Source organism: Schistocerca americana, chromosome 2 (genome assembly GCF_021461395.2).
Source record: "Schistocerca americana isolate TAMUIC-IGC-003095 chromosome 2, iqSchAmer2.1, whole genome shotgun sequence".
In the NCBI taxonomy this organism is placed as follows: Eukaryota; Metazoa; Arthropoda; class Insecta; order Orthoptera; family Acrididae; genus Schistocerca; species Schistocerca americana.
This window is the reverse complement of record NC_060120.1, coordinates 870,628,945-870,652,018: the sequence shown is the minus strand read 5'-3', so window position 1 is coordinate 870,652,018 and position 23,074 is coordinate 870,628,945. Positions and strand designations below refer to the sequence as shown.

The following is a 23,074-nucleotide window of genomic DNA, read 5'->3' as shown; positions in this document are numbered from 1 at the left end:
GGTTGTAAGGTAATAAAAAATCACTGCCGCGCGAGGTAGCAGTGCTGTCTTAGGCGCCTTGTCACGGTCCGTGCGGCTCCCCCCGTCAGAGGTTCGAGTCCTCCCTCGGGCATGGGTGTGTGTGTTGCCAATATCGCAAGTTCGTTTAAGTAGTGTGTAGGCTTAGGGACCGATGACCTAACAAGAGAACCTCCCCATCGCAACCCCCTCAGATTTAGATATAAGTTGGCACAATGGATATGCCTTGAAAAACTGAACACAGGTCAATCGAGAAAACAGCAAGAAGTTGTGTGGAACTATGAAAAGAATAAGCAAAATATACAAACTGAGTAGTCTATGTGAAGATAGGCAACATCTGGAGAATGTGAGCTCACGAGCGCCGTGGTCCTGTGGTTAGCGTGAGTAACTGCTGAACGAGAGATCCTTCGTTCAAGTCATCCCTAGAGTATGAAGTTTACTTTCTTTATTTTTCATCTGTCCGTTCGTTCACTGTAATAAGTTTAGTGTCTGTGTTTTGCGACCGCACCGCAAAACCGTGCGATTAGTAGACGAAAGGACCTGCCTCTCCAATGGGAACCGAAAACATTTGATCGCAAGTTCATAGGTCAACCGATTCCTCCACAGGAAAACAAGTCTGATATATTCTTGTACACTTGGCGAATGGGTCAAAAGATTCTTCTACCTTGCCCGATTCAGGTTTTCTCGTGGATGTGATAATCACTCCCAAAAAAGGGATGAAAACATAAGAGTTTGTCACATAAACTGCAACAAATGAATGCAACAGTTAACAGTCGCACAGTTTTCCCTGTGATCTGTCAAAACATATGTTTCTTTAGGTGGAGCGTCCCCATACTAAGGCGCAGTTACCTCGCATCGGACGGACGGACGGACGGACGGACAGATAATAATTGTCTGAAAATAAAAAATTAAAGTTTTCACTCAAGGGAAGACTTGAACCAAGGACTTCTCGCTCCGCAGTTGCCCACGCTAACTACGGAACCACGGCGCTCTAGCGCGTTTACTGTCTTTGATCTTGCCTGTCTCATGCATGGACTACTCAGTTTGTATATTTTGCTTACTTTTTTCACAGTTCCACACAACTTCTTCCTGTTTTCTCGATTGATCTGTGTTCAGTTTTTCAAGGCCTATCCACTGTACCAACTTATAACTAAATCTGAGGGGGGTGCGATGGGGAGGTTCCCTTGTAAGTAGTTTGGTTCCATTAGACCTTAGTACAAATTTCCAAAAATTGCCTGTCACGTATCACATTTAGAAGCATCATGACCACAAACACATAAATGAGGGGCATAAAAGCCATTGCTGCATCAATCAAAATCACATGTTCGTCGACTTTCCTAAGACCTTCGATCTAGTCAGTCATTAGTACACGAAACGGATTGTTCTAGATTACAGAGCAGTTAAAGTGATCCGAAACATCATCACATGTATTACTCCAAGATTCTTTATCAACGGGCAAATGACGGAAGCAATCAACCTCAGCAGAGTGGTAGCATACAGCAGCACTCTTCCAATGTTGATCTTTGCGTGTTGGCTACTCTAAAAAGTGGAGTGTAAATTACCAGGTGTATCTGTATCAGGTGCAGCTTTGCACTAGGAGATTATAAAATGATGATGTCACCGGAGTCCTACGAGTGACGATGAAACACAAAGGTCCAAATGGAGATCAACATGTACACTAACATGTTTCGTGCGGTGTAGTCGCGCGGTCTTTGGCGCCTTGTCACGGTTCGCGCGGCTTCCTCCGTCGGACGTTCGAGTCCTACTTCAGGCATGGGTATGTCTGTTGTCCTTAGCGTAACTTAGTTTAAGTTACATTAATTAGTGTGTACGCCTAGGGACCGATGAATGATGGTCCCACGCAACCTTAACCCAAAATTTCAAGGAATCTGTGAAGGATAAACAGTAAATTAACATGCGAAGGTTCCAATATCGAACAATACCATAGGCCCACAAAGTGGACAAAATAAAACGCTTCTCATCATCCCTAAAAATGCCCATTTAAAATGACGGCAACAAAATTGGAAGGAAGTAACGAACAGTACACAGCGACTCGTAGTAGAAATAATCCGGCGAGCCGTGAACGTAACATGAAAAATCAAAACTGTTAACATATGCATCTTTTACAAAGCCTGCTACCAGAAACGAGTATTCTAAAATGATAATGAAAGGCGAAAAAGCCGGCCGCAATGGACGAGCGGTTCTAGGCGCTTCAGTCTGTAACCGCGTGACCGCTACGGTCACAGGTTCGAATCCTGCCTCAGTCAAGGATGTGTGTGACGTCCTTAGGTTAGTTACGTTTAAGTAGTTCTGAGTTTTTGGGGACTGATGACCCCAGATGTTAAGTCCCATAGTGCTCAGAGGCATTTACAGGCGAGAAAGATGATGCAACTAGCCAATAGATTTGTGTGGAAATGGAACTTAATTTAGCTGGTTGTAAACGCTAACAAAATCAAGGACGGACGGCGGCCTGACCCTAACTGACATCCAATGAAAGGCTGCTGCACTTCTCCTGAAATGAACCTCCAGACTCATACTCAACCACCCACAAAACATAACCGCATGACTTTTCCATCTAGTTTTCTTCGAACGTATTCATCGCCCGACTGACACAAATAATATAAACTTCCAAGTAAAGTATATAACCAACGTGAATCTTACATCTTAGCAAGTTATGTAAGCGAAGCCAGGTTGAGAAAAACGCTTTTAACAACCAGTGATTTATTGCAGAAATGCCATTAAACGGATAAATCCAACAATGCTGAATCAAAATTCCCATCTTGTAACTGAAAGTTTATATGGGAGAATGTAAGCACAAAAAAAAAAAAACAACATGGCATACGGTGGAGAACAATACGGTAGCTACTATTAAAAATTACGTCCAATTTCGTTGCATGCTACTGATAAATGTCTTCAGTGTGGTCTAGTCGACAAATTTCATCACGGATTCACCGGGTGCGGTAATTTGTACAACAGGAGATGGGGGAGGGATTGACATCCATTTTTAGCGGTATAGGGATGCTTTCTGACGGACGTCGTGAAATTCTATCAAACTGGGGTGTTAGATCCTTACGATATTACATGGCTCTTATTGCTAATAAAAACGATGGAAAGTACTTTGGACGTAAATGAATATCAGAAAGAACAGGTACTGCGGCATATACAGCCGAACCATTGAACAAGAATAAAAAAATTCTACAACGACAGATTCTCACAGTCATTTCTTACACAAACCAAGTTCAAAAAAGGCGAAATGAAAGCGTCAGCTTTCGCGTCAGTCGAGCTAAGTCGGCCAAGTCGAAACACAGAGGAACACGAAGCGTAGCGTAATAGGCTGGATGCCGAAGGAGAATTTAAACAAAGATATTACAACGTCGAAAACTCTCGAAATAGTACCAACTGCGAAACAGGGACACTTGTGGTATGAAAACGCCTCTTGTCTGGAGATGCAGAGTGCTAACGACAGTGTGAGGGAACAGTGCAGGCTGACCAGTACATCCTCTGTACAATAACAGTCGCTGATGAAATACAGAGAACTCGAAATAAATTCATATACTCAAAATATTACTTTATGGGGATTACAACGTGGCCAAAACTTGAGATATTACTCGACAGATAGACCTCTGCATTCTGTCTAATCTCTGATGTCTGTAACAGACGACTTAGTTTCGAACAAAATGTATTGAGTGCCGTGATTATACGGATTTGAGAAACTCTTTTGGTGGTACATTCTGCGCTATATTTGTGCGGCTGCACCTGGCGAACGTGTAACGGGTGCAGAACTCATGCCGGTGTACTGTGGCAACGTGGGTGCGACAATTACATCAACTGTAAGTTCTCTAATACAACAAACGAGGAGCATCAAATCCAGTGTCAGGATGGCCGAGCGGTCTAAGGCGCCAGACTCAAGGAAAAACCTTGGCTGCAGTAGCAGCTAGAGCCTTCTGGTCCTCGAATGAGGGCGTGGGTTCGAATCCCACTCCTGACACACATTTTGTCGCTTCTCTGGAACACCCTGTGTATCATTGAGATCCTTTGTAAAGTGCAACAGCACGATTCTGGCCGTGTTCTCCTAAGTGAAATCAAAAATTTGTATCAAACACAAGCGCACCTACGGCAACCAAACTGTTTCTTCGGTAGTGTGAGCTACAAACAGAGAGTGTTGGTTGTAGATACGACGTTCCCTCGTGAGGTTACTTCCGCGCCACAGCCGCAAACACGTCAAAAGGGACACTTGTGGTATGAAAACGCCTCTTGTCTGGAGATGCAGAGTGCTAACGACAGTGTGAGGGAACAGTGCAGGCTGACCAGTACATCCTCTGTACAATAACAGTCGCTGATGAAATACAGAGAACTCGAAATAAATTCATATACTCAAAATATTACTTTATGGGGATTACAACGTGGCCAAAACTTGAGATATTACTCGACAGATAGACCTCTGCATTCTGTCTAATCTCTGATGTCTGTAACAGACGACTTAGTTTCGAACAAAATGTATTGAGTGCCGTGATTATACGGATTTGAGAAACTCTTTTGGTGGTACATTCTGCGCTATATTTGTGCGGCTGCACCTGGCGAACGTGTAACGGGTGCAGAACTCATGCCGGTGTACTGTGGCAACGTGGGTGCGACAATTACATCAACTGTAAGTTCTCTAATACAACAAACGAGGAGCATCAAATCCAGTGTCAGGATGGCCGAGCGGTCTAAGGCGCCAGACTCAAGGAAAAACCTTGGCTGCAGTAGCAGCTAGAGCCTTCTGGTCCTCGAATGAGGGCGTGGGTTCGAATCCCACTCCTGACACACATTTTGTCGCTTCTCTGGAACACCCTGTGTATCATTGAGATCCTTTGTAAAGTGCAACAGCACGATTCTGGCCGTGTTCTCCTAAGTGAAATCAAAAATTTGTATCAAACACAAGCGCACCTACGGCAACCAAACTGTTTCTTCGGTAGTGTGAGCTACAAACAGAGAGTGTTAGTTGTAAATACGACGTTCCCTCGTGAGGTTACTTCCGCGCCACAGCCGCAAACACGTCAAAAGGGACACTTGTGGTATGAAAACGCCTCTTGTCTGGAGATGCAGAGTGCTAACGACAGTGTGAGGGAACAGTGCAGGCTGACCAGTACATCCTCTGTACAATAACAGTCGCTGATGAAATACAGAGAACTCGAAATAAATTCATATACTCAAAATATTACTTTATGGGGATTACAACGTGGCCAAAACTTGAGATATTACTCGACAGATAGACCTCTGCATTCTGTCTAATCTCTGATGTCTGTAACAGACGACTTAGTTTCGAACAAAATGTATTGAGTGCCGTGATTATACGGATTTGAGAAACTCTTTTGGTGGTACATTCTGCGCTATATTTGTGCGGCTGCACCTGGCGAACGTGTAACGGGTGCAGAACTCATGCCGGTGTACTGTGGCAACGTGGGTGCGACAATTACATCAACTGTAAGTTCTCTAATACAACAAACGAGGAGCATCAAATCCAGTGTCAGGATGGCCGAGCGGTCTAAGGCGCCAGACTCAAGGAAAAACCTTGGCTGCAGTAGCAGCTAGAGCCTTCTGGTCCTCGAATGAGGGCGTGGGTTCGAATCCCACTCCTGACACACATTTTGTCGCTTCTCTGGAACACCCTGTGTATCTTTGAGATCCTTTGTAAAGTGCAACAGCACGATTCTGGCCGTGTTCTCCTAAGTGAAATCAAAAATTTGTATCAAACACAAGCGCACCTACGGCAACCAAACTGTTTCTTCGGTAGTGTGAGCTACAAACAGAGAGTGTTGGTTGTAAATACGACGTTCCCTCGTGAGGTTACTTCCGCGCCACAGCCGCAAACACGTCAAAAGGGACACTTGTGGTATGAAAACGCCTCTTGTCTGGAGATGCAGAGTGCTAACGACAGTGTGAGGGAACAGTGCAGGCTGACCAGTACATCCTCTGTACAATAACAGTCGCTGATGAAATACAGAGAACTCGAAATAAATTCATATACTCAAAATATTACTTTATGGGGATTACAACGTGGCCAAAACTTGAGATATTACTCGACAGATAGACCTCTGCATTCTGTCTAATCTCTGATGTCTGTAACAGACGACTTAGTTTCGAACAAAATGTATTGAGTGCCGTGATTATACGGATTTGAGAAACTCTTTTGGTGGTACATTCTGCGCTATATTTGTGCGGCTGCACCTGGCGAACGTGTAACGGGTGCAGAACTCATGCCGGTGTACTGTGGCAACGTGGGTGCGACAATTACATCAACTGTAAGTTCTCTAATACAACAAACGAGGAGCATCAAATCCAGTGTCAGGATGGCCGAGCGGTCTAAGGCGCCAGACTCAAGGAAAAACCTTGGCTGCAGTAGCAGCTAGAGCCTTCTGGTCCTCGAATGAGGGCGTGGGTTCGAATCCCACTCCTGACACACATTTTGTCGCTTCTCTGGAACACCCTGTGTATCATTGAGATCCTTTGTAAAGTGCAACAGCACGATTCTGGCCGTGTTCTCCTAAGTGAAATCAAAAATTTGTATCAAACACAAGCGCACCTACGGCAACCAAACTGTTTCTTCGGTAGTGTGAGCTACAAACAGAGAGTGTTGGTTGTAAATACGACGTTCCCTCGTGAGGTTACTTCCGCGCCACAGCCGCAAACACGTCAAAAGGGACACTTGTGGTATGAAAACGCCTCTTGTCTGGAGATGCAGAGTGCTAACGACAGTGTGAGGGAACAGTGCAGGCTGACCAGTACATCCTCTGTACAATAACAGTCGCTGATGAAATACAGAGAACTCGAAATAAATTCATATACTCAAAATATTACTTTATGGGGATTACAACGTGGCCAAAACTTGAGATATTACTCGACAGATAGACCTCTGCATTCTGTCTATTCTCTGATGTCTGTAACAGACGACTTAGTTTCGAACAAAATGTACTGAGTGCCGTGATTATACGGATTTGAGAAACTCTTTTGGTGGTACATTCTGCGCTATATTTGTGCGGCTGCACCTGGCGAACGTGTAACGGGTGCAGAACTCATGCCGGTGTACTGTGGCAACGTGGGTGCGACAATTACATCAACTGTAAGTTCTCTAATACAACAAACGAGGAGCATCAAATCCAGTGTCAGGATGGCCGAGCGGTCTAAGGCGCCAGACTCAAGGAAAAACCTTGGCTGCAGTAGCAGCTAGAGCCTTCTGGTCCTCGAATGAGGGCGTGGGTTCGAATGCCACTCCTGACACACATTTTGTCGCTTCTCTGGAACACCCTGTGTATCATTGAGATCCTTTGTAAAGTGCAACAGCACGATTCTGGCCGTGTTCTCCTAAGTGAAATCAAAAATTTGTATCAAACACAAGCGCACCTACGGCAACCAAACTGTTTCTTCGGTAGTGTGAGCTACAAACAGAGATTGTTGGTTGTAAATACGACGTTCCCTCGTGAGGTTACTTCCGCGCCACAGCCGCAAACACGTCAAAAGGGACACTTGTGGTATGAAAACGCCTCTTGTCTGGAGATGCAGAGTGCTAACGACAGTGTGAGGGAACAGTGCAGGCTGACCAGTACATCCTCTGTACAATAACAGTCGCTGATGAAATACAGAGAACTCGAAATAAATTCATATACTCAAAATATTACTTTATGGGGATTACAACGTGGCCAAAACTTGAGATATTACTCGACAGATAGACCTCTGCATTCTGTCTAATCTCTGATGTCTGTAACAGACGACTTAGTTTCGAACAAAATGTATTGAGTGCCGTGATTATACGGATTTGAGAAACTCTTTTGGTGGTACATTCTGCGCTATATTTGTGCGGCTGCACCTGGCGAACGTGTAACGGGTGCAGAACTCATGCCGGTGTACTGTGGCAACGTGGGTGCGACAATTACATCAACTGTAAGTTCTCTAATACAACAAACGAGGAGCATCAAATCCAGTGTCAGGATGGCCGAGCGGTCTAAGGCGCCAGACTCAAGGAAAAACCTTGGCTGCAGTAGCAGCTAGAGCCTTCTGGTCCTCGAATGAGGGCGTGGGTTCGAATCCCACTCCTGACACACATTTTGTCGCTTCTCTGGAACACCCTGTGTATCATTGAGATCCTTTGTAAAGAGCAACAGCACGATTCTGGCCGTGTTCTCCTAAGTGAAATCAAAAATTTGTATCAAACACAAGCGCACCTACGGCAACCAAACTGTTTCTTCGGTAGTGTGAGCTACAAACAGAGAGTGTTGGTTGTAAATACGACGTTCCCTCGTGAGGTTACTTCCGCGCCACAGCCGCAAACACGTCAAAAGGGACACTTGTGGTATGAAAACGCCTCTTGTCTGGAGATGCAGAGTGCTAACGACAGTGTGAGGGAACAGTGCAGGCTGACCAGTACATCCTCTGTACAATAACAGTCGCTGATGAAATACAGAGAACTCGAAATAAATTCATATACTCAAAATATTACTTTATGGGGATTACAACGTGGCCAAAACTTGAGATATTACTCGACAGATAGACCTCTGCATTCTGTCTAATCTCTGATGTCTGTAACAGACGACTTAGTTTCGAACAAAATGTATTGAGTGCCGTGATTATACGGATTTGAGAAACTCTTTTGGTGGTACATTCTGCGCTATATTTGTGCGGCTGCAGATGGCGAACGTGTAACGGGTGCAGAACTCATGCCGGTGTACTGTGGCAACGTGGGTGCGACAATTACATCAACTGTAAGTTCTCTAATACAACAAACGAGGAGCATCAAATCCAGTGTCAGGATGGCCGAGCGGTCTAAGGCGCCAGACTCAAGGAAAAACCTTGGCTGCAGTAGCAGCTAGAGCCTTCTGGTCCTCGAATGAGGGCGTGGGTTCGAATCCCACTCCTGACACACATTTTGTCGCTTCTCTGGAACACCCTGTGTATCATTGAGATCCTTTGTAAAGTGCAACAGCACGATTCTGGCCGTGTTCTCCTAAGTGAAATCAAAAATTTGTATCAAACACAAGCGCACCTACGGCAACCAAACTGTTTCTTCGGTAGTGTGAGCTACAAACAGAGAGTGTTGGTTGTAAATACGACGTTCCCTCGTGAGGTTACTTCCGCGCCACAGCCGCAAACACGTCAAAAGGGACACTTGTGGTATGAAAACGCCTCTTGTCTGGAGATGCAGAGTGCTAACGACAGTGTGAGGGAACAGTGCAGGCTGACCAGTACATCCTCTGTACAATAACAGTCGCTGATGAAATACAGAGAACTCGAAATAAATTCATATACTCAAAATATTACTTTATGGGGATTACAACGTGGCCAAAACTTGAGATATTACTCGACAGATAGACCTCTGCATTCTGTCTAATCTCTGATGTCTGTAACAGACGACTTAGTTTCGAACAAAATGTATTGAGTGCCGTGATTATACGGATTTGAGAAACTCTTTTGGTGGTACATTCTGCGCTATATTTGTGCGGCTGCACCTGGCGAACGTGTAACGGGTGCAGAACTCATGCCGGTGTACTGTGGCAACGTGGGTGCGACAATTACATCAACTGTAAGTTCTCTAATACAACAAACGAGGAGCATCAAATCCAGTGTCAGGATGGCCGAGCGGTCTAAGGCGCCAGACTCAAGGAAAAACCTTGGCTGCAGTAGCAGCTAGAGCCTTCTGGTCCTCGAATGAGGGCGTGGGTTCGAATCCTACTCCTGATACACATTTTGTCGCTTCTCTGGAACACCCTGTGTATCATTGAGATCCTTTGTAAAGTGCAACAGCACGATTCTGGCCGTGTTCTCCTAAGTGAAATCAAAAATTTGTATCAAACACAAGCGCACCTACGGCAACCAAACTGTTTCTTCGGTAGTGTGAGCTACAAACAGAGAGTGTTGGTTGTAAATACGACGTTCCCTCGTGAGGTTACTTCCGCGCCACAGCCGCAAACACGTCAAAAGGGACACTTGTGGTATGAAAACGCCTCTTGTCTGGAGATGCAGAGTGCTAACGACAGTGTGAGGGAACAGTGCAGGCTGACCAGTACATCCTCTGTACAATAACAGTCGCTGATGAAATACAGAGAACTCGAAATAAATTCATATACTCAAAATATTACTTTATGGGGATTACAACGTGGCCAAAACTTGAGATATTACTCGACAGATAGACCTCTGCATTCTGTCTAATCTCTGATGTCTGTAACAGACGACTTAGTTTCGAACAAAATGTATTGAGTGCCGTGATTATACAGATTTGAGAAACTCTTTTGGTGGTTCATTCTGCGCTATATTTGTGCGGCTGCACCTGGCGAACGTGTAACGGGTGCAGAACTCATGCCGGTGTACTGTGGCAACGTGGGTGCGACAATTACATCAACTGTAAGTTCTCTAATACAACAAACGAGAAGCATCAAATCCAGTATCAGGATGGCCGAGCGGTCTAAGGCGCCAGACTCAAGGAAAAACCTTGGCTGCAGTAGCAGCTAGAGCCTTCTGGTCCTCGAATGAGGGCGTGGGTTCGAATCCCACTCCTGACACACATTTTGTCGCTTCTCTGGAACACCCTGTGTATCATTGAGATCCTTTGTAAAGTGCAACAGCACGATTCTGGCCGTGTTCTCCTAAGTGAAATCAAAAATTTGTATCAAACACAAGCGCACCTACGGCAACCAAACTGTTTCTTCGGTAGTGTGAGCTACAAACAGAGAGTGTTGGTTGTAAATACGACGTTCCCTCGTGAGGTTACTTCCGCGCCACAGCCGCAAACACGTCAAAAGGGACACTTGTGGTATGAAAACGCCTCTTGTCTGGAGATGCAGAGTGCTAACGACAGTGTGAGGGAACAGTGCAGGCTGACCAGTACATCCTCTGTACAATAACAGTCGCTGATGAAATACAGAGAACTCGAAATAAATTCATATACTCAAAATATTACTTTATGGGGATTACAACGTGGCCAAAACTTGAGATATTACTCGACAGATAGACCTCTGCATTCTGTCTAATCTCTGATGTCTGTAACAGACGACTTAGTTTCGAACAAAATGTATTGAGTGCCGTGATTATACGGATTTGAGAAACTCTTTTGGTGGTACATTCTGCGCTATATTTGTGCGGCTGCACCTGGCGAACATGTAACGGGTGCAGAACTCATGCCGGTGTACTGTGGCAACGTGGGTGCGACAATTACATCAACTGTAAGTTCTCTAATACAACAAACGAGGAGCATCAAATCCAGTGTCAGGATGGCCGAGCGGTCTAAGGCGCCAGACTCAAGGAAAGAACCTTGGCTGCAGTAGCAGCTAGAGCCTTCTGGTCCTCGAATGAGGGCGTGGGTTCGAATCACACTCCTGACACACATTTTGTCGCTTCTCTGGAACACCCTGTGTATCATTGAGATCCTTTGTAAAGTGCAACAGAACGATTCTGGCCGTGTTCTCCTAAGTGAAATCAAAAATTTGTATCAAACACAAGCGCACCTACGGCAACCAAACTGTTTCTTCGGTAGTGTGAGCTACAAACAGAGAGTGTTGGTTGTAAATACGACGTTCCCTCGTGAGGTTATTTCCGCGCCACAGCCGCAAACACGTCAAGAGGGACACTTGTGGTATGAAAACGCCTCTTGTCTGGAGATGCAGAGTGCTAACGACAGTGTGAGGGAACAGTGCAGGCTGACCAGTACATCCTCTGTACAATAACAGTCGCTGATGAAATACAGAGAACTCGAAATAAATTCATATACTCAAAATATTACTTTATGGGGATTACAACGTGGCCAAAACTTGAGATATTACTCGACAGATAGACCTCTGCATTCTGTCTATTCTCTGATGTCTGTAACAGACGACTTAGTTTCGAACAAAATGTATTGAGTGCCGTGATTATACGGATTTGAGAAACTCTTTTGGTGGTACATTCTGCGCTATATTTGTGCGGCTGCACCTGGCGAACGTGTAACGGGTGCAGAACTCATGCCGATGTACTGTGGCAACGTGGGTGCGACAATTACATCAACTGTAAGTTCTCTAATACAACAAACGAGGAGCATCAAATCCAGTGTCAGGATGGCCGAGCGGTCTAAGGCGCCAGACTCAAGGAAAAACCTCGGCTGCAGTAACAGCTAGAGCCTTCTGGTCCTCGAATGAGGGCGTGGGTTCGAATCCCACTCCTGACACACATTTTGTCGCTTCTCTGGAACACCCTGTGTATCATTGAGATCCTTTGTAAAGTGCAACAGCACGATTCTGGCCGTGTTCTCCTAAGTGAAATCAAAAATTTGTATCAAACACAAGCGCACCTACGGCAACCAAACTGTTTCTTCGGTAGTGTGAGCTACAAACAGAGAGTGTTGGTTGTAAATACGACGTTCCCTCGTGAGGTTACTTCCGCGCCACAGCCGCAAACACGTCAAAAGGGACACTTGTGGTATGAAAACGCCTCTTGTCTGGAGATGCAGAGTGCTAACGACAGTGTGAGGGAACAGTGCAGGCTGACCAGTACATCCTCTGTACAATAACAGTCGCTGATGAAATACAGAGAACTCGAAATAAATTCATATACTCAAAATATTACTTTATGGGGATTACAACGTGGCCAAAACTTGAGATATTACTCGACAGATAGACCTCTGCATTCTGTCTAATCTCTGATGTCTGTAACAGACGACTTAGTTTCGAACAAAATGTATTGAGTGCCGTGATTATACGGATTTGAGAAACTCTTTTGGTGGTACATTCTGCGCTATATTTGTGCGGCTGCACCTGGCGAACGTGTAACGGGTGCAGAACTCATGCCGGTGTACTGTGGCAACGTGGGTGCGACAATTACATCAACTGTAAGTTCTCTAATACAACAAACGAGGAGCATCAAATCCAGTGTCAGGATGGCCGAGCGGTCTAAGGCGCCAGACTCAAGGAAAAACCTTGGCTGCAGTAGCAGCTAGAGCCTTCTGGTCCTCGAATGAGGGCGTGGGTTCGAATCCCACTACTGACACACATTTTGTCGCTTCTCTGGAACACCCTGTGTATCATTGAGATCCTTTGTAAAGTGCAACAGCACGATTCTGGCCGTGTTCTCCTAAGTGAAATCAAAAATTTGTATCAAACACAAGCGCACCTACGGCAACCAAACTGTTTCTTCGGTAGTGTGAGCTACAAACAGAGAGTGTTGGTTGTAAATACGACGTTCCCTCGTGAGGTTACTTCCGCGCCACAGCCGCAAACACGTCAAAAGGGACACTTGTGGTATGAAAACGCCTCTTGTCTGGAGATGCAGAGTGCTAACGACAGTGTGAGGGAACAGTGCAGGCTGACCAGTACATCCTCTGTACAATAACAGTCGCTGATGAAATACAGAGAACTCGAAATAAATTCATATACTCAAAATATTACTTTATGGGGATTACAACGTGGCCAAAACTTGAGATATTACTCGACAGATAGACCTCTGCATTCTGTCTAATCTCTGATGTCTGTAACAGACGACTTAGTTTCGAACAAAATGTATTGAGTGCCGTGATTATACGGATTTGAGAAACTCTTTTGGTGGTACATTCTGCGCTATATTTGTGCGGCTGCACCTGGCGAACGTGTAACGGGTGCAGAACTCATGCCGGTGTACTGTGGCAACGTGGGTGCGACAATTACATCAACTGTAAGTTCTCTAATACAACAAACGAGGAGCATCAAATCCAGTGTCAGGATGGCCGAGCGGTCTAAGGCGCCAGACTCAAGGAAAAACCTTGGCTGCAGTAGCAGCTAGAGCATTCTGGTCCTCGAATGAGGGCGTGGGTTCGAATCCCACTCCTGACACACATTTTGTCGCTTCTCTGGAACACCCTGTGTATCATTGAGATCCTTTGTAAAGTGCAACAGCACGATTCTGGCCGTGTTCTCCTAAGTGAAATCAAAAATTTGTATCAAACACAAGCGCACCTACGGCAACCAAACTGTTTCTTCGGTAGTGTGAGCTACAAACAGAGAGTGTTGGTTGTAAATACGACGTTCCCTCGTGAGGTTACTTCCGCGCCACAGCCGCAAACACGTCAAAAGGGACACTTGTGGTATGAAAACGCCTCTTGTCTGGAGATGCAGAGTGCTAACGACAGTGTGAGGGAACAGTGCAGGCTGACCAGTACATCCTCTGTACAATAACAGTCGCTGATGAAATACAGAGAACTCGAAATAAATTCATATACTCAAAATATTACTTTATGGGGATTACAACGTGGCCAAAACTTGAGATATTACTCGACAGATAGACCTCTGCATTCTGTCTAATCTCTGATGTCTGTAACAGACGACTTAGTTTCGAACAAAATGTATTGAGTGCCGTGATTATACGGATTTGAGAAACTCTTTTGGTGGTACATTCTGCGCTATATTTGTGCGGCTGCACCAGGCAAACGTGTAACGGGTGCAGAACTCATGCCGGTGTACTGTGGCAACGTGGGTGCGACAATTACATCAACTGTAAGTTCTCTAATACAACAAACGAGGAGCATCAAATCCAGTGTCAGGATGGCCGAGCGGTCTAAGGCGCCAGACTCAAGGAAAAACCTTGGCTGCAGTAGCAGCTAGAGCCTTCTGGTCCTCGAATGAGGGCGTGGGTTCGAATCCCACTCCTGACACACATTTTGTCGCTTCTCTGGAACACCCTGTGTATCATTGAGATCCTTTGTAAAGTGCAACAGCACGATTCTGGCCGTGTTCTCCTAAGTGAAATCAAAAATTTGTATCAAACACAAGCGCACCTACGGCAACCAAACTGTTTCTTCGGTAGTGTGAGCTACAAACAGAGAGTGTTGGTTGTAAATACGACGTTCCCTCGTGAGGTTACTTCCGCGCCACAGCCGCAAACACGTCAAAAGGGACACTTGTGGTATGAAAACGCCTCTTGTCTGGAGATGCAGAGTGCTAACGACAGTGTGAGGGAACAGTGCAGGCTGACCAGTACATCCTCTGTACAATAACAGTCGCTGATGAAATACAGAGAACTCGAAATAAATTCATATACTCAAAATATTACTTTATGGGGATTACAACGTGGCCAAAACTTGAGATATTACTCGACAGATAGACCTCTGCATTCTGTCTAATCTCTGATGTCTGTAACAGACGACTTAGTTTCGAACAAAATGTATTGAGTGCCGTGATTATACGGATTTGAGAAACTCTTTTGGTGGTACATTCTGCGCTATATTTGTGCGGCTGCACCTGGCGAACGTGTAACGGGTGCAGAACTCATGCCGGTGTACTGTGGCAACGTGGGTGCGACAATTACATCAACTGTAAGTTCTCTAATACAACAAACGAGGAGCATCAAATCCAGTGTCAGGATGGCCGAGCGGTCTAAGGCGCCAGACTCAAGGAAAAACCTTGGCTGCAGTAGCAGCTAGAGCCTTCTGGTCCTCGAATGAGGGCGTGGGTTCGAATCCCACTCCTGACACACATTTTGTCGCTTCTCTGGAACACCCTGTGTATCATTGAGATCCTTTGTAAAGTGCAACAGCACGATTCTGGCCGTGTTCTCCTAAGTGAAATCAAAAATTTGTATCAAACACAAGCGCACCTACGGCAACCAAACTGTTTCTTCGGTAGTGTGAGCTACAAACAGAGAGTGTTGGTTGTAAATACGACGTTCCCTCGTGAGGTTACTTCCGCGCCACAGCCGCAAACACGTCAAAAGGGACACTTGTGGTATGAAAACGCCTCTTGTCTGGAGATGCAGAGTGCTAACGACAGTGTGAGGGAACAGTGCAGGCTGACCAGTACATCCTCTGTACAATAACAGTCGCTGATGAAATACAGAGAACTCGAAATAAATTCATATACTCAAAATATTACTTTATGGGGATTACAACGTGGCCAAAACTTGAGATATTACTCGACAGATAGACCTCTGCATTCTGTCTAATCTCTGATGTCTGTAACAGACGACTTAGTTTCGAACAAAATGTATTGAGTGCCGTGATTATACGGATTTGAGAAACTCTTTTGGTGGTACATTCTGCGCTATATTTGTGCGGCTGCACCTGGCGAACGTGTAACGGGTGCAGAACTCATGCCGGTGTACTGTGGCAACGTGGGTGCGACAATTACATCAACTGTAAGTTCCCTAATACAACAAACGAGGAGCATCAAATCCAGTGTCAGGATGGCCGAGCGGTCTAAGGCGCCAGACTCAAGGAAAAACCTTGGCTGCAGTAGCAGCTAGAGCCTTCTGGTCCTCGAATGAGGGCGTGGGTTCGAATCCCACTCCTGACACACATTTTGTCGCTTCTCTGGAACACCCTGTGTATCATTGAGATCCTTTGTAAAGTGCAACAGCACGATTCTGGCCGTGTTCTCCTAAATGAAATCAAAAATTTGTATCAAACACAAGCGCACCTACGGCAACCAAGCTGTTTCTTCGGTAGCGTGAGCTACAAACAGAGAGTGTTGGTTGTAAATACGACGTTCCCTCGTGAGGTTACTTCCGCGCCACAGCCGCAAACACGTCAAAAGGGACACTTGTGGTATGAAAACGCCTCTTGTCTGGAGATGCAGAGTGCTAACGACAGTGTGAGGGAACAGTGCAGGCTGACCAGTACATCCTCTGTACAATAACAGTCGCTGATGAAATACAGAGAACTCGAAATAAATTCATATACTCAAAATATTACTTTATGGGGATTACAACGTGGCCAAAACTTGAGATATTACTCGACAGGTAGACCTCTGCATTCTGTCTAATCTCTGATGTCTGTAACAGACGACTTAGTTTCGAACAAAATGTATTGAGTGCCGTGATTATACGGATTTGAGAAACTCTTTTGGTGGTACATTCTGCGCTATATTTGTGCGGCTGCACCTGGCGAACGTGTAACGGGTGCAGAACTCATGCCGGTGTACTGTGGCAACGTGGGTGCGACAATTACATCAACTGTAAGTTCTCTAATACAACAAACGAGGAGCATCAAATCCAGTGTCAGGATGGCCGAGCGGTCTAAGGCGCCAGACTCAAGGAAAAACCTTGGCTGCAGTAGCAGCTAGAGCCTTCTGGTCCTCGAATGAGGGCGTGGGTTCGAATCCCACTCCTGACACACATTTTGTCGCTTCTCTGGAACACCCTGTGTATCATTGAGATCCTTTGTAAAGTGCAACAGCACGATTCTGGCCGTGTTCTCCTAAATGAAATCAAAAATTTGTATCAAACACAAGCGCACCTACGGCAACCAAGCTGTTTCTTCGGTAGCGTGAGCTACAAACAGAGAGTGTTGGTTGTAAATACGACGTTCCCTCGTGAGGTTACTTCCGCGCCACAGCCGCAAACACGTCAAAAGGGACACTTGTGGTATGAAAACGCCTCTTGTCTGGAGATGCAGAGTGCTAACGACAGTGTGAGGGAACAGTGCAGGCTGACCAGTACATCCTCTGTACAATAACAGTCGCTGATGAAATACAGAGAACTCGAAATAAATTCATATACTCAAAATATTACTTTATGGGGATTACAACGTGGCCAAAACTTGAGATATTACTCGACAGATAGACCTCTGCATTCTGTCTAATCTCTGATGTCTGTAACAGACGACTTAGTTTCGAACAAAATGTATTGAGTGCCGTGATTATACGGATTTGAGAAACTCTTTTGGTGGTACATTCTGCGCTATATTTGTGCGGCTGCACCTGGCGAACGTGTAACGGGTGCAGAACTCATGCCGGTGTACTGTGGCAACGTGGGTGCGACAATTACATCAACTGTAAGTTCTCTAATACAACAAACGAGGAGCTTCAAATCCAGTGTCAGGATATCCGAGCGGTCAGTTCCGCTTTAGACGCCGTGCAGTGTGGACGTGCCTAGTCTTCCGCTCCGCCGTAGCGTTACGTATAGTGGACTATCGTTTTTGTTTACGTGTTGTGTTGCAACTTCTGTGAGTGTTTCTTCGTCGTTGTTTCGTACCTTGTGTTACTTTCTGTCCTTATTTCAGTGTTTTTTGTGTAGCGGTTTCGACCGCATATTTTGAAAATGTCGTCCCAGGTTATTCCTCGTCAGGCTACAGTTAGTTTTGCTTTTGACAAGTCAACCCGCCATGTGCAACCTAGTTCTCTTGAGATTCATGATTGGTTGGTAGATACCTTTGGTGTTCATTCGGATCAGGTGCACACTGCTTATTTTGATACTGAACTGTATGTTTTCTTTGTTAAGTTTATGGACCCACTTCAGGTTGATAAAATTCTTTCTAAATACGGTCATCAAGTTCTCTTTCGGCATCGGGATGATTCTGTAAGTACTGTGCTGCTTTCCAATGCTTCCATTACGTACACCAGTGTTCGTGTTTACAACCTTCCACCGGAGGTGGATAATGTCTATCTTAAGGAGGGTCTACAGAAGTATGGTGATGTAAAGAGCATTCGCCTTGAACGCTGGTCAAGCCAACATCGCCTGCAATGTTACAGTGGTATTCGTTCAGTCGAAATGCACGTTAAGCAGAATATTCCATCTCACCTGCAGATCGGTGGATATCGTGTCCATGTAACATATAGTGGTCAGGTTGGCACCTGTTTTTTGTGCAATGAAAGTGGTCACGTGCGTACCGACTGTCCGCGGAGAGTTTTTGTTTTAAAAAATTCTCTCGAACAGCGTCGCAAGTTAACGGTCGCTGACCTCGTTGCAGGTGGTTCTGCTCTTGGTGTTGCACAGTCCAGTGGTAGTAGCGCCCCGCCACAGGTTTTGCGCATCCCTGACACAGAATTTCCTCCTTTGCGTGCTAAATCTGATGTTTTTCCGTCTGTCCCTCAGGTGGGTGTGTCACTTTTGAATAATAAGAGGCGTCGCCCACACGATGGAAATAGTACGGATGAGGATCCCCCTGAGATGCCCCAGTCCGAGCGACCGGCATCCTCCGAGCCACTGTGTACTGTAGCTGCTCCCTGCCCTCCTGAGGTAGCGGTTCCGGTGGCGGCTGCTGGCGCCCCTCCGGCCTCCGACGCAGCTTCTCTCGAGTCGGGTCGTCGGTCGGGCCTGTTGGCGCCGTCTTCCGAACCGACTTCGATGTCACAACAAGTGGAGCCGCGACAACTTCCTGCTTCGCTGCCCCATACCTCTGCCAGCGGAGCTGCTCCGCTTCCTTCCAACTCTGCGGCCTCGGACCTTCCTGCTCACGTTTCGCCTCCGTGCAGTCCATGTTTGCCGGAAGCTAGTGCAGGTGTTGACCATTCCGTTTTGTCGGATGTTTCCCCCGCGACCCCGGATCCCGCATGTGGACCGGCGCGGGTGGTGTCGGATACAGAACTTGACCCTCCTACGTCACCGGCGGCTGAAGCTTCCTTGCCCGTCAGCCGACGCAAGTTACGCGTTCAGCCGAGCGTTAATGCTGTTCGTAAAAAACCGAAACGTAAGGGATCCGCGGAACGGGGTAGCAGTCCCCCTCCCTCGGAAGCCTCCGTCACCCCTGCTATGGACTGTGACGCTGGTGCTTCGGTGTAGGTGATTTGTTTTCTCGCTTTTCTCTCTATGGTTCAAGCATACACCTTTCTTACCTTAAATGTTAACCGTATTGAGTCCGACGTTCGCATTGCCTCTTTGCGGCAGTTTATTTACGACGCCTGTGCGGACGTAGTGTTTTTGCAGGAAGTGTTGTTTTCTGATCTCTCTCTACCTGGATTTCAAACTGTTTTTAATGTCGCGCCGGAATATTCAACAGGAACTGCTCTTTTCTTTCGAGAGGGCATTCCTATTACTGACATTGAATTCCTTGACTCTGGCCGTGGGATTGGTTGTCGTCTTTTTGATCTCCGCCTCGTTGTTTTGTATGCCCCCTCTGGTTCGGGTCACACTGTGGCTCGATCGCGCTTTTATAAAGAAGAGCTTATTTATCTGTTGCGCCAGAGTCCTCGGAGTCTCCTGCTCGGAGGCGATTTTAATTGTGTTTTACGCCCTGAAGACCAGTCCCCCAATTTTAATTATTGCCGTGATTTACATGATTTAGTTCGTACGATGCATCTGCGTGATGTTTGGGAACACAAATATCCAACCCTGGTGAAATATACGTTTTTTACCGCGTCCTCATGCAGTAGACTCGACAGATTCTATTTATCTGATTTTTTATGTGATAAAATTCTTTCTGTCGATGTTATTCCTACTAGTTTTTCTGACCATTGTGCTTTTACTGCAACTGTAAATCTTAGTCACCAACCTGCAAACCTTTATCGTTCCCAGTGGATGTTAAATGTTTCCCACCTTGCCGACAGTGTTATGGATGATGTTATAAGTGGCGTGTGGGAGCGATGTCTTCGCTCTGTCCCGCGATACCCCTCCTTGCTGGTTTGGTGGACTGCGTTTGCCAAGCCCAAGATTCGTCAGACTTTGATTTTTTACTGTGCTGCAAGGGCGCGTGATTTTAAGAACACGTATGAATTTTACTACTCTGTCCTGCGTGAACTATATGACGCGGCGGGTACCTCTCCTCTGCGGATCCATGATGTTCGTCGTATTAAAGCCAAGCTCTTGAGCCTTAAACGACGACAGATGGATGGTCTGCGAGTTAAGTCGAAACCTCACTCTCTTGTTGAAGGTGAACTGACATCCTTGTACCACCTGCTACGGCATCAGACTCGTCGTCGTCGCTCCTTCATCCCTTCTCTTACGGTGGATGATGGACGACAGCTTATTGCACAGGAGGAAATGGTTCGTGCTCTTCATCAGTATTACACTAGTCTATATTCTGCCGATGATTCTGGTGAGTCTCTTTCGGATGATGTCTTTGGGGATCTAACTGCGACGATCGCGCCTGACGCGAACGGCGAATTTCTCCGGGAGTTCCAGGTAGATGATGTTTTCGATTTTATTGCTCGCTCTCCGTCCAGTAAATCGCCGGGTCCAGACGGCCTGCCTAAAGAATTTTATCTCCGTTTTTGGCCTCTTTTGGGTGGCATTTTTACGCAGATTTTAAATGAGATTGTCAGGGGGATGGATGTGCCTGCCGATTTTAAAGTAGGAAAAATTGTTTTAATTCCGAAGTCCTCTGGTCGTTTATCTGCTGCCAATCTTCGTCCGCTCACATTGCTGAATTTTGACTATAAGACAGCTGCTAGAGCGCTCAATAGCCGGTTGTCTTCTCTGCTTCGGGGTGTGATTGGTGCACATCAATGTTGTTTTCATGATAGATCTATTCTGACACCAGTAGCCGAATATCGGGATGTTGTCTCGGTTGCGGCGGTTACAAACGTACATTGTGCCTTTGCCTTCCTTGATTTTTATAAGGCTTTTGATCACGTCAGTCATGTGTTTTTAGATCGTGTTTTAGGTACAATAGGTTTTAACGCTTCATCACGTGGTGTTCTTGGCAATTTGTATAGGGGAATAACAGCTCGGGTGTCAGTCAATGGGCAGCTGACGCCGCCCATTGCTATCCGCCGCGGAGTGCCTCAGGGTAGTCCGCTCTCTATGTCTTTATTCGTATTGTCCCTGGAACCGCTGCTTCGGACTATTGCTCTCAAGCTTCAGGGTATGTCCCTCTCTGGTGGGAAGCTCGCTGTTAAGGCATATGCGGATGATGTCGTTGTTCTCCTCCGTCAACGTAATGATATCCCGTTGTTGAAAGGGGCAGTTGATGCATACTGTCGTGTCTCTGGAGCGCGTCTCAATCAGGGTAAATGTAAGTTCCTTGATATTCGAGGATTTCGCGATGCTGACGTCCCTTGGGCCACTTTTGTCGATCGCCATACGTCCTTGGGGATTACCATTGATCGGTGTCCTCTAAAAATGGCGGCTCTCAATTGGAAATCTGTCACCGAGAAGATACAGGGGGCTCTGATGGTCCATGAGCAGCGCTCTGCTACCATTTTGCAAAAAGTCAGAATTTTAGACACCTACGTTCTATGTAAAGCTTATTATGTTGCTCAGCTGTTCCCACTTCCCATGATGGTGGCGAAAAGGTTGCGCCAATTGTCTAGCAGGTTTATATGGAAGGGCCATCTATTCAAGTTACGTTACGAGGTAATGACGAAACCGCGTATCTCCGGAGGCTTGGGCCTCTCTGACATTACTCGCAAGGCGTCTGCTTTGTACGTCCGCCGAACGACTCTAATTGTTACGCAAGAAGTGACTTCAATTACATCCAGGCTTTTTACTGTTGTGCGTCCAGCGAGCCTTGCTCCACCTGTCGATGTCGGACGCCTAAATTTTAAGTTGAAACACATTCGGGAATTTTACATTGCGGTGAGTTACCTCGGTGACGTCTTCTTGCGGCGACCGGTGCCAACGACCAAGGGCTTGATTGCCCGCTGGGAGGGGCTGGCCGGTCCCAATCCAATAGAACTGGCGTCTCCATCTGTGTCCTGGAGGAACGTCTGGAAGAATGTTAGTCTGCCGATCCACTCTATGGCCGTGGCGTCCACGTGGTATAGGGTAATAAATAATTTGGTTCCCACCAATGTACGACTGCACCGTATTGGTCTTTCTGACACGGACACATGTACTCGGTGTGGTCTCCTGGATACCCTTGAACATCGATTCACCTGCTGTGGGCACCTTGCTAATTGGCGTTGGCTCAGGAAACAACTTGCTTTTGTCACTAGGTCTGCTGAAGCCGCTTATACTATTGACATCATCGTCCGGCCCGATTCTTCCTTTTTTCCGCGAACGAAGCTCCATACCGTCATGTGGTTGATTGGCCATTTCGTACATTTTGTCAACAGTTGTCATGAAGAGGATGGACACCTAGCGTTTCGGCAGTACATGCTTACTGCTTACTGGCAGCGCTTGCGATTGCCAGGCCTCCGAGATGATTTTGCCAATATGCTTAGCCTGACATTTGAAAGAGAGGGTGTTGGCTAAGGTCACCTGTGTGAGCCATTTTCTTTTATACTGTTTCTGGATTTGCCGCCTTTATGTATGTTTCTTCTCTACACCAGGAAAAAAAAAAAAAAAAAAAAAAAGGGGCAGAGCACTGGTCTTGTAAACCAGGGGTCGTCAGTTCGATTCTCACAGGGGGCAGCACAATTTTAAATATGTTAATAAAAAAAAAAAAAAAAAGCGGTCTAAGGCGCCAGACTCAAGGAAAAACCTTGGCTGCAGT

The 23,074-nt window shown here is 46.1% G+C and overlaps 17 non-coding genes across 17 annotated transcripts; all 17 read left to right on the top strand.

The window, feature by feature from the left end:
* Positions 1-3,890: 3,890 nt before the first annotated feature.
* Trnal-caa lies at positions 3,891-4,006 on the top strand. Its single transcript has 2 exons — positions 3,891-3,928; positions 3,961-4,006. It is a non-coding gene; the product is annotated as a tRNA-Leu (tRNA).
* A 702-nt stretch (positions 4,007-4,708) lies between these two features.
* Positions 4,709-4,824, top strand: Trnal-caa. The gene is made up of 2 exons: positions 4,709-4,746; positions 4,779-4,824. It is a non-coding gene; the product is annotated as a tRNA-Leu (tRNA).
* Positions 4,825-5,526: 702 nt separating this feature from the next.
* On the top strand, positions 5,527-5,642 carry Trnal-caa. The gene is made up of 2 exons: positions 5,527-5,564; positions 5,597-5,642. It is a non-coding gene; the product is annotated as a tRNA-Leu (tRNA).
* Positions 5,643-6,344: 702 nt separating this feature from the next.
* Positions 6,345-6,460, top strand: Trnal-caa. Its single transcript has 2 exons — positions 6,345-6,382; positions 6,415-6,460. It is a non-coding gene; the product is annotated as a tRNA-Leu (tRNA).
* A 702-nt stretch (positions 6,461-7,162) lies between these two features.
* Trnal-caa lies at positions 7,163-7,278 on the top strand. The gene is made up of 2 exons: positions 7,163-7,200; positions 7,233-7,278. It is a non-coding gene; the product is annotated as a tRNA-Leu (tRNA).
* Positions 7,279-7,980: 702 nt separating this feature from the next.
* On the top strand, positions 7,981-8,096 carry Trnal-caa. Its single transcript has 2 exons — positions 7,981-8,018; positions 8,051-8,096. It is a non-coding gene; the product is annotated as a tRNA-Leu (tRNA).
* Positions 8,097-8,798: 702 nt separating this feature from the next.
* Positions 8,799-8,914, top strand: Trnal-caa. Its single transcript has 2 exons — positions 8,799-8,836; positions 8,869-8,914. It is a non-coding gene; the product is annotated as a tRNA-Leu (tRNA).
* A 702-nt stretch (positions 8,915-9,616) lies between these two features.
* Trnal-caa lies at positions 9,617-9,732 on the top strand. The gene is made up of 2 exons: positions 9,617-9,654; positions 9,687-9,732. It is a non-coding gene; the product is annotated as a tRNA-Leu (tRNA).
* Positions 9,733-10,434: 702 nt separating this feature from the next.
* Positions 10,435-10,550, top strand: Trnal-caa. The gene is made up of 2 exons: positions 10,435-10,472; positions 10,505-10,550. It is a non-coding gene; the product is annotated as a tRNA-Leu (tRNA).
* A 702-nt stretch (positions 10,551-11,252) lies between these two features.
* Positions 11,253-11,369, top strand: Trnal-caa. Its single transcript has 2 exons — positions 11,253-11,290; positions 11,324-11,369. It is a non-coding gene; the product is annotated as a tRNA-Leu (tRNA).
* Positions 11,370-12,071: 702 nt separating this feature from the next.
* Positions 12,072-12,187, top strand: Trnal-caa. Its single transcript has 2 exons — positions 12,072-12,109; positions 12,142-12,187. It is a non-coding gene; the product is annotated as a tRNA-Leu (tRNA).
* Positions 12,188-12,889: 702 nt separating this feature from the next.
* On the top strand, positions 12,890-13,005 carry Trnal-caa. Its single transcript has 2 exons — positions 12,890-12,927; positions 12,960-13,005. It is a non-coding gene; the product is annotated as a tRNA-Leu (tRNA).
* A 702-nt stretch (positions 13,006-13,707) lies between these two features.
* On the top strand, positions 13,708-13,823 carry Trnal-caa. The gene is made up of 2 exons: positions 13,708-13,745; positions 13,778-13,823. It is a non-coding gene; the product is annotated as a tRNA-Leu (tRNA).
* A 702-nt stretch (positions 13,824-14,525) lies between these two features.
* On the top strand, positions 14,526-14,641 carry Trnal-caa. Its single transcript has 2 exons — positions 14,526-14,563; positions 14,596-14,641. It is a non-coding gene; the product is annotated as a tRNA-Leu (tRNA).
* A 702-nt stretch (positions 14,642-15,343) lies between these two features.
* On the top strand, positions 15,344-15,459 carry Trnal-caa. Its single transcript has 2 exons — positions 15,344-15,381; positions 15,414-15,459. It is a non-coding gene; the product is annotated as a tRNA-Leu (tRNA).
* Positions 15,460-16,161: 702 nt separating this feature from the next.
* Positions 16,162-16,277, top strand: Trnal-caa. The gene is made up of 2 exons: positions 16,162-16,199; positions 16,232-16,277. It is a non-coding gene; the product is annotated as a tRNA-Leu (tRNA).
* Positions 16,278-16,979: 702 nt separating this feature from the next.
* On the top strand, positions 16,980-17,095 carry Trnal-caa. Its single transcript has 2 exons — positions 16,980-17,017; positions 17,050-17,095. It is a non-coding gene; the product is annotated as a tRNA-Leu (tRNA).
* Positions 17,096-23,074: the final 5,979 nt, after the last annotated feature.